Source organism: Dendropsophus ebraccatus, chromosome 2 (assembly GCF_027789765.1).
Source record: "Dendropsophus ebraccatus isolate aDenEbr1 chromosome 2, aDenEbr1.pat, whole genome shotgun sequence".
NCBI lineage: Eukaryota > Metazoa > Chordata > Amphibia > Anura > Hylidae > Dendropsophus > Dendropsophus ebraccatus.
Genome location: NC_091455.1, coordinates 203,257,324 through 203,267,557, shown reverse-complemented (window position 1 = coordinate 203,267,557; position 10,234 = coordinate 203,257,324).

The following is a 10,234-nucleotide window of genomic DNA, read 5'->3' as shown; positions in this document are numbered from 1 at the left end:
CATCTCATTATCATTAGAGGGCGTGGTCAGCAGACACATCTCATTATCATTAGAGAGCGGGGTCAGCAGAGTCATCTCATTATCATTAGTGGGCGGGGTCAGCAGTCATCTCATTATCATTAGAGAGCGGGGTCAGAGGTCATCTCATTATCATTAGAGGGAGGAGTCAGCAGAGTCATCTCATTATCATTAGAGGGCGGGGTCAGCAAAGTCATCTCATCATTAGAGGACTGAGTCAGCAGAGTCATCTCATTATCCTTAGAGGGAGGAGTCAGCAGAGTCATCTCATTATCATTAGAGGGAGGAGTCAGCAAAGTCATCTCATTATCATTAGAAGGCGGGGTCAGCAGAATCATCTCTTTATTAGAGGACTGAGTCAGCAGAGTCATCTCATTATCCTTAGAGGGGGGAGTCAGCAGAGTCATCACATTATCATTAGAAGGCGGGGTCAGCAGAATCATCTCTTTATTAGAGGACTGAGGATCAGGATCAGCAGTTATCTCATTATTATTAGAGGGCAGGAAACCTCTTTAAGCTGATTAATACATGGTGGAGGTTCCCTTTTAATTTTATAAATATTACTTTTCTGTTTACTATCCTAAAACTTCTTTTTTTTTTTTTTTTTTTGTTTATTGCAGATAATAAGTTACAGTAACTCCAGAGTCTGGTGACCACAACTTCTCCTTCCTCTGTGGAAATAATTCTCAGTAGAAAACATCTCTGTCCGCAATATGTCACCGACTGGATTGTGCAATGAATAAAATGAATATGAAATGAATATTATAAAAATAATATTATACATAGGGATAATAAGTGTATAACGGAGGTAAGACAAGTAATGGGCTTACTGCCTGGCAGCTGTATGGGGCTTATGTTCACTTTATCTACCTGAGGCTATGTTCACATGGCGTATGAGACCGGCCGTTCCGTAACCCGGCCGGATCACGCAGCAGCTGGTCTCTGCAAAGATCATCCCGGCCAGGACTGCAGTACCGGCAGGATGATCTTTCAGGTCGCAGTGTTCTGATGCAGGTGCATCCATGTGCGCCCGCATCAGAACTCCCTTTAGCACACAATGAAGCAAGCGTCCAGAGCCGCTCGCTTCATTGTGTGAACTGACAGGGTTTCCTACAGCCGCTATTCATTGAATAGCGGCTGCAGAAAACTGACATGTCAGTTCATTGCGGCGCTGCTTGGGATCCTGGCCGGAGCGTATACTATGTGTATACGCCCCAGACGGGATCCCATAGAAGAATATGCAGCATGCCAAGGCGTATAAAGTATGGCCGTTGTTGCTGTTGCACTCAAAACTGACACAATAGGCCTCATTTACTAACAATGCGTCAATTTTAATCTTTTACGTTTTCCTGGCTTTTACGTTTTCTGTTTTTTTTTTGTTAAATTCATTAATATGGTGCGAGCTTTTAGTATATCTGGAAGGTTTTTGACAGGACAAAACTAAACCTCGACCATCCTGCCACACTAGAAGTGACTAGTTATTAGAATTGAAAACCCGTCAAAAAAATTACGGTTTGCTTTATAAATCTGTTGTTTGTGGCGGGTTTCAAAGGGCACACCCGTGACACACCCACAACGTGCCTACTTGACGGGTTTTTGGAAAGATTGTGTAGTACACCTTTTGTAAATGTATCGGAACACTGAACCAACAGCCTGGACTCCAGACTGATACATTGTACATAGCCAGTCCTGCTCTCAGCTGTGTCCAGTGTAGACAATGCTCTGTAATCTCTACAGCCTGGACCCCAGACTAATACATTGTACATAGCTAGTCCTGCTCTCAGCTGTATCCAGTGTAGACAATGCTCTGTAAGCTCTACAGCCTGGACCCAAAACTGATACATTGTACATAGCTAGTCCTGCTCTCAGCTGTATCCAGTCTAGACAATACTCTGTGAGCTCTACAGCCTGGACCCCAGACTGATACATTGTACATAGCTAGTCCTGCTCTCAGCTGTATCCAGTGTAGACAATGCTCTGTGAGCTCTACAGCCTGGACTCCAGACTGACACATTGTACATAGCTAGTCCTGCTCTCAGCTGAGAAGTGATACTGGATCTCTTCACATGGACGTCCTGGAGGGGAACAGATTGAGAATTATGCCAGTCACCATCACCCATGTAATAAAAAACCTTAAAGGGTAACTCCAGCAAAATGCTCTTAGACCAAGTTACCACTATATTTGTAATTTACTTCTATTTAAAAATCTCCAGTCTTCCAGTACTTATCAGCTGCTGTATGTCCTACAGGAAGTGGTGTTTTCTGACACAGTGCTCTCTGCTGCCACCTCTGTCCATGTCAGGAACTGTCCAGAGGTGGATAGGTTTTCTATGGGGATTTGCTACTGCTCTGGACAGTTCCTGACATGGATAGAGGTGGCAGCAGAGAGCACTGTGTAAGGCTGGAGAGAATACGCCACTTTATGCAGGGCATACAGCAGCTGGTAAGTACTAGAAGACTTGAGATTTTCAATAGAAGTAATTTACAAACCCGTATAACAGTTGATTTGAAAGGGAAGAAAAAAACATTTTACCAGAGTAACCCTTTTAAAGCGGTATTCTGGTGAATATACAGGTTTTTAACATTTCTTACATACATTTATGTAACTTTATTAAACAAAATGTAAATATATTTTTTGTGCAACATGGCCCCTCTGCTGCCCTCTGTTGTGTGTCAGTACACCCTGTCCACAGCTATTCTAGGTGTCAGTACACCCTGTCCACAGCTCTCCTAGGTGTCAGTACACCCTGTCCACAGCTCTCCTAGGTGTCAGTACACCCTGTCCACAGTTTTCGTAGGTGTCAGTACATCCTGTCCACAGCTATCCTAGGTGTCAATACACCCTGTCCACAGCTCTCCTAGGTGTCAGTACACCCTGTCCACAGCTCTCTAAGGTGTCAGTATACCCTGTCCACAGCTCTCCTAGGTGTCAGTACACCCTGTCCACAGCTCTCCTAGGTGTCAGTATACCCTGCCTACAGCTCTCCTAGGTGTCAGTAAACCCTGTCCACAGCTCTCCTAGGTGTCAGTACACCCTGTCCACAGCTCTCCTAGCTGAAGTTAACCCAGTGAGTGACCTGTAAGGTTACGTTAGGTGGCTTGTTCTAAAACTATGTTTTGCAGCAGAATAACTGTCTTTGTCATTGACACTTATTCTGCTGCCAGACACTGTTTTACAACAGGCCACCTGACATAACCTGACAGGTGACTAACAGATGTCACTTCATCTAGGAGAGCTGTCGATAGTGGTGGATCACTGATGTACAATGAGTCATTGAGTACAATTAGGTGATCATAGGGACACCCTTGGTGTTGGTGAGGTGCAGTAAAAAATCAGCCACAAGGGAGACAAGGTATTTTGGTTCAACAGTGACTTTACTCAAACATCAATTAAACGGGTAAAAGTCTTTTATCTGTTCAATAAGTTCATATTTGGAGTGAAAGGTAGTGGTGCTGGTGACAGCCACAATTGCTGCACACGCGCAGATTATTGGCCTCTCTGGTACTCTTCCTTCTTACTACCATCCACCATTCCCTCACCATCATCCATTTCCCATCATCCTTCTCCCTATCATCCATCCTCTCATCACCAGCATCATTCAATCTCCCTGCATCATCATACATCCTCCTCATCTATCCAGCTCCTCACTATCATCTATCCTCCCCTGGGTGTGTATGGTCTGTCAGCTCTACAGCCTGGACTCCAGATTGATACATTGTACATAACTAGTCCTGCTCTTAGCTGTATCCAGTGTAGACAATGCTCTGTGAGCTCTACAGCCTGGACTCCAGACTGACACATTGTACATAGCTAGTACTGCTCTCAGCTGAGAAGTGATACTGGATCTCTTCACATGGACGTCCTGGAGGGGAACAGATTAAGATTTATGCCAATCGCCATCACCCATGTAATAAAAAGCCTTAAAGGGTAACTCCAGCAAAATGCTCTTAAACCAAGTTACCACTGTATTTGTAATTTACTTCTATTTAAAAAATCTCCAGTCTTCCAGTACTTATCAACTGCTGTATGTCCTGCAGGAAGTGGTGTTTTCTGACACAGTGCTCTCTGCTGCCACCTCTGTCCATGTCAGGAACTGTCCAGAGCTGGATAGGTTTTCTATGGGGATTTGCTACTGCTCTGGACAGTTCCTGACATGGATAGAGGTGGCAGCAGAGAGCACTGTGTAAGGCTGGAGAGAATACACCACTTTATGCAGGGCATACAGCAGCTGGTAAGTACTAGAAGACTTGAGATTTTCAATAGAAGTGATTTACAAACCTGTATAACAGTTGATTTGAAAGGGAAGAAAAAAACATTTTACCAGACTAACCCTTTTAAAGCGGTATTCTGGTGAATATACAGGTTTTTAACATTTCTTTCATACATTTATGTAACTTTATTAAACAAAGTGTATATATATTTTTTGTGCAACATGGCCCCTCTGCTGCCCTCTGTTGTGTGTCAGTACACCCTGTCCACAGCTATTCTAGGTGTCAGTACACCCTGTCCACAGCTCTCCTAGGTGTCAGTACACCCTGTTAACAGTTTTCGTAGGTGTCAGTACATCCTGTCCACAGCTATCCTAGGTGTCAATACACCCTGTCCACAGCTCTCCTAGGTGTCAGTACATCCTGTCCACAGCTATCCTAGGTGTCAATACACCCTGTCCACAGCTCTCCTAGGTGTCAGTACACCCTGTCCACAGCTCTCTTAGGTGTCAGTATACCCTGTCCACAGCTCTTCCAGGTGTCAGTACACCCTGTCCACAGCTCTCCTAGGTGTCAGTATACCCTGCCTACAGCTCTCCTAGGTGTCAGTACACCCTGTCCACAGCTCTCCTAGGTGAAGTTAACCCAGTGAGTGACCTGTAAGGTTACGTTAGGTGGCTTGTTCTAAAACTATGTTTGGCAGCAGAATAACTGTCTTTGACATTAACACTTATTCTGCTGCCAGACACTGTTTTACAACAGGCCACCTGACATAACCTGACAGGTGACTAACAGATGTCTCTTCATCTAGGAGAGCTGTCGATAGTGGTGGATCACTGATGTACAATGAGTCATTGAGTACAATTAGGTGATCATAGGGACACCCTTGGTGTTGGTGAGGTGCAGTAAAAAATCAGCCACAAGGGAGACAAGGTATTTTGGTTCAACAGTGACTTTACTCAAACATCAATTAAACGGGTAAAAGTCTTTTATCTGTTCAATAAGTTTATATTTGGAGTGAAAGGTAGTGGTGCTGGTGACAGCCACAATTGCTGCACACGCACAGATTATTGGCCTCTCCGGTACTCTTCCTTCTTACTACCATCCACCATTCCCTCACCATCATCCATTTCCCATCATCCTTCTCCCTATCATCCATCCTCTCATCACCAGCATCATTCAATCTCCCTGCATCATCATACATCCTCCTCATCTATCCAGCTCCTCACTATCATCCATCCTCCCCTGGGTGTGTATGGTCTGTGAGCTCTACAGCCTGGACTCCAGATTGATACATTGTACATAACTAGTCCTGCTCTCAGCTGTATCCAGTGTATACAATGCTCTGTGAGCTCTACAGCCTGGACTCCAGACTGATACATTGTACATAGCTAGTCCTGCTCTCAGCTTTATCCAGTGTAGACAATGCTCTGTGAGCTCTACAGCCTGGACTCCAGACTGACACATTGTACATAGCTAGTCCTGCTCTCAGCTGAGAAGTGATACTGGATCTCTTCACATGGACGTCCTGGAGGGGAACAGATTAAGAATTATGCCAATCACCATCACCCATGTAATAAAAAGCCTTAAAGGGTAACTCCAGCAAAATGCTCTTAAAACAAGTTACCACTCTATTTGTAATTTACTTCTATTTAAAAATCTCCAGTCTTCCAGTACTTGTCAACTGCTGTATGTCCTGCAGGAAGTGGTGTTTTCTGACACAGTGCTCTCTGCTGCCACTTCTTTCCATGTCAGGAACTGTCCAGAGCTGGATAGGTTTTCTATGGGGATTTGCTACTGCTCTGGACAGTTCCTGACATGGATAGAGGTGGCAGCAGAGAGCACTGTGTAAGGCTGGAGAGAATACACCACTTTATGCAGGGCATACAGCAGCTGGTAAGTACTAGAAGACTTGAGATTTTCAATAGAAGTAATTTACAAACCTGTATAACAGTTGATTTGAAAGGGAAGAAAAAAACATTTTACCAGAGTAACCCTTTTAAAGCGGTATTCTGGTGAATATACAGGTTTTTAACATTTCTTTCATACATTTATGTAACTTTATTAAATAAAATGTAAATATATTTTTTGTGCAACATGGCCCCTCTGCTGCCCTTTGTTGTGTGTCCGTACACCCTGTCCACAGCTATCCTAGGTGTCAGTACACCCTGTCCACAGCTCTCCTAGGTGTCAGTATACCCTGCCTACAGCTCTCCTAGGTGACAGTAAACCCTGTCCACAGCTCTCCCAGGTGTCAGTACATCCTGTCCAAAGCTCTCCTAGGTGAAGTTAACCCAGTGAGTGGCCTGTAAGGTTACGTTAGGTGGCTTGTTCTAAAACTATGTTTGGCAGCAGAATAACTGTCTTTGACATTGACACTTATTCTGCTGCCAGACACTGTTTTACAACAGGCCACCTGACATAACATGACAGGTGACTAACAGATGTCACTTCATCTAGGAGAGCTGTCGATAGTGGTGGATCACTGTTGTACAATGAGTCATTGAGTACAATTAGGTGATCATAGGGACACCCTTGGTGTTGGTAAGGAGCAGTAAAAAATCAGCCACAAGGAAGACAAGGTATTTTGGTTCAACAGTGACTTTACTCAAACATCAATTAAACGGGTAAAAGTCTTTTATCTGTTCAATAAGTTCATATTTGGAGTGAAAGGTAGTGGTGCTGGTGACAGCCACAATTGCTGCACACGCACAGATTATTGGCCTCTCTGGTACTCTTCCTTCTTACTACCATCCACCATTCCCTCTCCATCATCCATTTCCCATCATCCTTCTCCCTATCATCCATCCTCTCATCACCAGCATCATTCAATCTCCCTGCATCATCATACATCCTCCTCATCTATCTAGCTCCTCACTATCATCCATCCTCCCCTGGGTGTGTATGGTCTGTGAGCTCTACAGCCTGGACTCCAGACTGATACATTGTACATAGCTAGTCCTGCTCTCAGCTTTATCCAGTGTAGACAATGCTCTGTGAGCTCTACAGCCTGGACTCCAGACTGACACATTGTACATAGCTAGTCCTGCTCTCAGCTGAGAAGTGATACTGGATCTCTTCACATGGATGTCCTGGAGGGGAACAGATTGAGAATTATGCCAATCACCATCACCCATGTAATAAAAAGCCTTAAAGGGTAACTCCAGCAAAATGCTCTTAAACCAAGTTACCACTGTATTTGTAATTTACTTCTATTTAAAAATCTCCAGTCTTCCAGTACTTATCAGCTGCTGTATGTCCTGCAGGAAGTGGTGTTTTCTGACACAGTGCTCTCTGCTGCCACCTCTGTCCATGTCAGGAACTGTCCAGAGCTGGATAGGTTTTCTATGGGGATTTGCTACTGCTCTGGACAGTTCCTGACATGGATAGAGGTGGCAGCAGAGAGCATTGTGTAAGGCTGGAGAGAATACACCACTTTATGCAGTGCATACAGCAGCTGGTAAGTACTAGAAGACTTAAGATTTTCAATAGAAGTAATTTACAAACCTGTATAACAGTTAATTTGAAAGGGAAGAAAAAAAACATTTTACCAGAGTAACCCTTTTAAAGCGGTATTCTGGTGAATATACAGGTTTTTAACATTTCTTTCATACATTTATGTAACTTTATTAAACAAAATGTAAATATATTTTTTGTGCAACATGGCCCCTCTGCTGCCCTCTGTGGTGTGTCAGTACACCGTGTCCACAGCTATCCTAGGTGTCAGTACACCCTGTCCACAGCTCTCCTAGGTGTCAGTACACCCTGTCCACAGCTTTCTTAGGTGTCAATACATCCTGTCCACAGCTATCCTAGGTGTCAGTACACCCTGTCCACAGCTCTCCTAGGTGTCAGTACACCCTGTCCACAGCTCTCCTAGATGTCAGTACACCCTGTCCACAGCTCTCTTAGGTGTCAGTATACCCTGTCCACAGCTCTCCTAGGTGTCAGTACACCCTGTCCACAGCTCTCCTTAGTGTCAGTATACCCTGCCTACAGCTCTCCTAGGTGTCAGTAAACGCTGTCCACAGCTCTCCTAGGTGTCAGTACACCCTGTCCACAGCTCTCCTAGGTGAAGTTAACCCAGTGAGTGACCTGTAAGGTTACGGTAGGTGGCTTGTTCTAAAACTATGTTTGGCAGCAGAATAACTGTCTTTGACATTGACACTTATTCTGCTGCCAGACACTGTTTTACAACAGGCCACCTGACATAACCTGGCAGGTGACTAACAGATGTCACTTCATCTAGGAGAGCTATCAATAGTAGTGGATCACTGATGTACAATGAGTCATTGAGTACAATTAGGTGATCATAGGGACACCCTTGGTGTTGGTGAGGTGCAGTAAAAGATCAGCCACAAGGGAGACAAGGTATTTTGGTTCAACAGTGACTTTACTCAAACATCAATTAAACGGGTAAAAGTCTTTTATCTGTTCAATAAGTTCATATTTGGAGTGAAAGGTAGTGGTGCTGGTGACAGCCACAATTGCTGCACACACACAGATTATTGGCCTCTCCGGTACTCTTCCTTCTCACTACCTTCCAGCATTCCCTCACCATCATCCATTTCCCATCATCCTTCTCCCTATCATCCATCCTCTCATCACCAGCATCATTCAATCTCCCTGCATCATCATACATTCTCCTCATCTATCCAGCTCCTCATTATCATACATCCTCCCCTGGGTGTGTATGGTCTGTCAGCTCTACAGCCTGGACTCCAGACTGATACATTGTACATAGCTAGTCCTGCTCTCAGCTATATCCAGTGTAGACAATACTCTGTGAGCTCTACAGCCTGGACCCCAGACTGATACATTGTACATAGCTAGTCCTGCTCTCAGCTGTATCCAGTGTAGACAATGCTCTGTGAGCTCTACAGCCTTTACTCCAGACTGATACATTGTACATAGCTAGTCCTGCTCTCAGCTGAGAAGTGATACTGGATCTCTTCACATGGACGTCCTGGGGGGGGAACAGATTAAGAATTATGCCAATCACCATCACCCATGTAATAAAAAGCCTTAAAGGGTAACTCCAGCAAAATGCTCTTAAACCAAGTTACCACTGTATTTGTAATTTTTCTTCTATTTAAAAATCTCCAGTCTTCCAGTACTTATCAGCTGCTGTATGTCCTGCAGGAAGTGGTGTTTTCTGACACAGTGCTCTCTGCTGCCACCTCTGTCCATGTCAGGAACTGTCCAGAGCTGGATAGGTTTTCTATGGGGATTTGCTACTGCTCTGGACAGTTCCTGACATGGATAGAGGTGGCAGCAGAGAGCACTGTGTAAGGCTGGAGAGAATACACCACTTTATGCAGGGCATACAGCAGCTGGTAAGTACTAGAAGACTTGAGATTTTCAATAGAAGTAATTTACAAACCTGTATAACAGTTGATTTGAAGGGAAGAGAAAAACATTTTATCAGAGTAACCCTTTTAAAGCGGTATTCTGGTGAATATACAGGTTTTTAACATTTCTTACATACATTTATGTAACTTTATTAAACAAAATGTAAATATATTTTTTGTGCAACATGGCCCCTCTGTTGCCCTCTGTTGTGTTTCAGAACACACTGTCCACAGCTATTCTAGGTGTCAGTACACCCTGTCCACAGCTCTCCTAGGTGTCAGTACACCCTGTCCACAGCTCTCCTAGGTGTCAGTACACCCTGTCCACAGTTTTCGTAGGTGTCAGTACATCCTGTCCACAGCTATCCTAGGTGTCAGTACACCCTGTCCACAGCTCTCCTAGGTGTCAGTACACCCTGTCCACAGCTCTCTTAGGTGTCAGTATACCCTGTCCACAGCTCACCTAGGTGTCAGTACACCCTGTCCACAGCTATCCTAGGTGTCAGTACACCCTGTCCACAGCTCTCCTAGGTGTCAGTACACCCTGTCCACAGCTCTCCTAGGTGTTAGTATACCCTGCCTACAGCTCTCCTAAGTGTCAGTAAACCCTGTCCACAGCTCTCCCAGGTGTCAGTATATGCTGTCCACAGCTCTCC